The sequence below is a fragment of the Antechinus flavipes genome, chromosome X, assembly GCF_016432865.1.
Source record: "Antechinus flavipes isolate AdamAnt ecotype Samford, QLD, Australia chromosome X, AdamAnt_v2, whole genome shotgun sequence".
Classification (NCBI taxonomy): domain Eukaryota; kingdom Metazoa; phylum Chordata; class Mammalia; order Dasyuromorphia; family Dasyuridae; genus Antechinus; species Antechinus flavipes.
Window position 1 is genome coordinate 61,079,349 of NC_067404.1, and position 3,358 is coordinate 61,082,706.

The 3,358-nt window shown below is 38.2% G+C and overlaps 1 pseudogene; it reads right to left on the bottom strand.

The window, feature by feature from the left end:
- Nucleotides 1–1,831: 1,831 nt before the first annotated feature.
- LOC127542402 (cytochrome b-c1 complex subunit 7-like) lies at nt 1,832–2,636 on the bottom strand (annotated as a pseudogene).
- Nucleotides 2,637–3,358: the final 722 nt, after the last annotated feature.

The following is a 3,358-nucleotide window of genomic DNA, read 5'->3' on the forward strand; positions in this document are numbered from 1 at the left end:
TCTGAGTGTGACCTGGAAGAGAAACTAGGAAAGGAGATGGCGGGAAGCGGAGTATTTGATATGAGCGATGACAGTAGGAACAAGATATTAAGAGATAAGAGTAGAGTATGGACAGCTTTCAGAAGACCTGAAATCCCAGTCTGAGTAATTCCAACTATTGTGGAGTGTGTCTGAGTAGCTGCAGGAGATTTGGAGTGAGTGGAACAGTTAGCAAAATGACTTGTAAGAACAAAGATTCACATCACAACATCTTGGACTGTTTTAGAAAGTCAGGATTTGGGGAAACTGGAGAGAAGGTTACAGTGGTCAAGTCAGGAGATAGCGGGGGCCTGGACAAGGAATTTGTCTAGGAGATTTGAGACAAAGAAAGGAATGACCAAAAGTATCATACTGGGAGAGCTCTCCAAAGGCTACATGCTATGGTGATGAGGAAGCCAAAGGGTGAGCGACCAGAGTGTGGAGCACCTCTGCTTCTCCAATCAGGAATTCTACTTGCTCTGTTGAACTTGAAATGGCAGTGAGATCTTTTCTGATGATTTCTGATGGTGACAGCATGTGTACTCCGTCCACTGAGGCAGATCACAACCCTTGCACACTTCAGTAAGCAATCTTTAGAAGAGGATTTCAGTAGAGGGAAAAATGAAAAAGAAAATGAATATGTAGGTCTCAGTATCACAGGAGCTTTCAGAAGGAAAAGAAATAGTTGTAACTCTTTTCTTTTTAAATAAATCATTGGCGGCAATTCAGTTTCGAATATAATTTCTTTCTGATAAGTATACCTAAGGAGAAAACCTTGGATAGCTAGCTCATATACTCATTAACTAAAATGTATCTGTATCTCATTGGTTTGAGAGTTTCCTCCAATGAAACATCACAGCCCATCTATTATCACCCATTCTGTGGGACTCATCCATAGTCTCCCCCAAATTTACCCTAGTGGGTGGCCCCAGTGTGCTGTAGGCCTTCCATGATTTCTCTTTACATCGTGAGGGTATCAGGGGAGAACTGGATTTTATACCTTGTCATCTTTTGCTCTTGCCATATGACCAGCCTAGCCATTCTTCTTATCATGTGGTTCTTGGATCTTGTGGTTTGTTGGTCCTTTACTCATATTCTTCTTTCGAGTTCCTCATTGATCATCCCCTGCAGCCTGCTCACATCCATCCTGTGCCTCTCCATTGCCTTCTGCATGATACTTATCATCAGATCTTCAGATCCTTCAGAGGGAATGGTGTTCTCTATCTTACCATCTTACAGCAGCACTAGGCAAATGTCAGTGTTGAAAAGATTGGCCTTTACTATCATGTGAAAGCCTGCTTTCTTCCTTCTTTTCAGTTCTGAACCTATCTGAAGTGCTACCTATCCCTTATATGCATATCGCTGGTTAAGCTCTTGGTGTCCATTCAGAGGCATGCTGAAATGGGCTCTAGGCATTTTTCATCCATTTGGTCTTTCCTATGTGAATGGACAGACCAGATTCATTTGGATCATTATAGATTTTTTTCCCCTAGAGACTCTTTAGTATCCTGGGCCTTGATACAGTGAATACTTTGTCATCCATAAACAATAGCATCTATAGCACCTCACTTGTCCACAGGGAATTCCTCTTTGATTTGGACTTTGCCCTGGGCTTCCTCCCTCACGGTAGTAAAGACCTTTAGAAGGAGACATCTTGTTTTATGCCTCACAAGAAGATGTTTCTTATCAAAAGATCATTGAACAGGACTATTTCTGTTGTTACATATTCCAGGGTATCCTGAATAATGTACCTCTGTCTCTGTCTCTCATATATATTATATATAATCTATATCATCGTAATATAAACTTGTGTAATATACATATAACATAGTATATTTCAAAATGGTTTGATATAAAAATTTTTCTAGTTTATAATATACTATTATAGACACTTACTTATATTAAATTTGCAGCACATAGTTAGCATTTGTAACTTTTGTTATATTTATAACATCTAATCTCATGTTTTGCACAACCATACGTATTAAAAATTTCAGGCCTAATGTAATGTATTGATAAATTCTTTTAACATGATTACTTCATTTTTATTAAGGCTATTTATTTTCAAAACCTATGCATGAATAATTTTCAACATTCATCCCTGCATAACCTTGTGTTCCAAATTTTTTCCCTCCTTTCTCCCCATTCCCTCCCTTAGATGGCAAGTAATTCAATGTATGTTAAAGATGTGCAATTATTCTATACCTATTTCCACAATTATCGTGCTGCACAAGAATGATCAGATCAAAGAGGAAAAAATGAGAAAGAAAACAAAATGCAAGCAAACAACAACAAAAAAAGTGAAAATACTATGTTGTGGTCCACGCTCAGTTCCCACAGTTCTCTCTGGGAGCAGATGGTTCTCTTCATCATAAGATCATTGGAACATCATTGAGAAGAGCCGACAAGATTTTTTTCTTGACCATTTTCTCCTCTTCTTTCTTATACGAATAACCTTCTTCAGATATGATCAAAGGTAGAATTTTTCTCCTTCATATTTTGTCTACTGGTTTTTAGATAAGATCTCCTACTCAGATATGAAACATTTGATCATAACACAGATTTTCTGGAGACCTTATGGTCTCTTTAACATCTTTATCTTCATAAATTGTATCACTTTGAATTCATTGAATCCTATAGCACTATAATACTCCTTTCAAAGATTCTTGAAGCATCATCTTGATATAACATTCTGAATCTGCAACACCATTGTGAGCTCTCTGAATGATCTTTGTGGGAGATACGTTGCTAGAAAAGAGCTTGTGAGACAGTGTTCTGTCCTACCGGGAACCAGATACTTTTTCGTAATAAACAAACAGCAAACACCAGGGATCTTCTATTCTTTTCATCTTTAAGTTCATTGTAATATGGTAAAGATATGGTCCATTCTTCAATATTGCTTGTGAGAAAAAGCCTGATTGTTTTTTATTATGCCCTCATCAAGGTGGTCCTGAGCTGAGAATGGTGTCACACACCTGTAATCCCTTCTACTGAGCATGCTGAGACTGGCAGATCCCTGGAGTTGATTAGGATCCCTTAATAAATCCTACATCAATGTGATGAACCACAAGGCTGCCTCAGTAGGAACAACCTGCCCTATATCAGAAATGGAGCACTTCAAAGCTCCTGTGCCCATCATTAGGGGGATCTAGACTTCTGGCCTGGATGAGATAAGGGAAAAGAAAGAAAAAAGAGAGAAGAAGAAGAAAGAAGAAGAAGAAGAAGAAGAAGAAGAGAAGAAGAAGAGAAGAAGAAGAAGAAGAAGAAGAGAAGAAGAAGAAGAAGAAGAAGAAGAAGAAGAAGAAGAAGAAGAAGAAGAAGAAGAAGAAGAAGAAGAAGA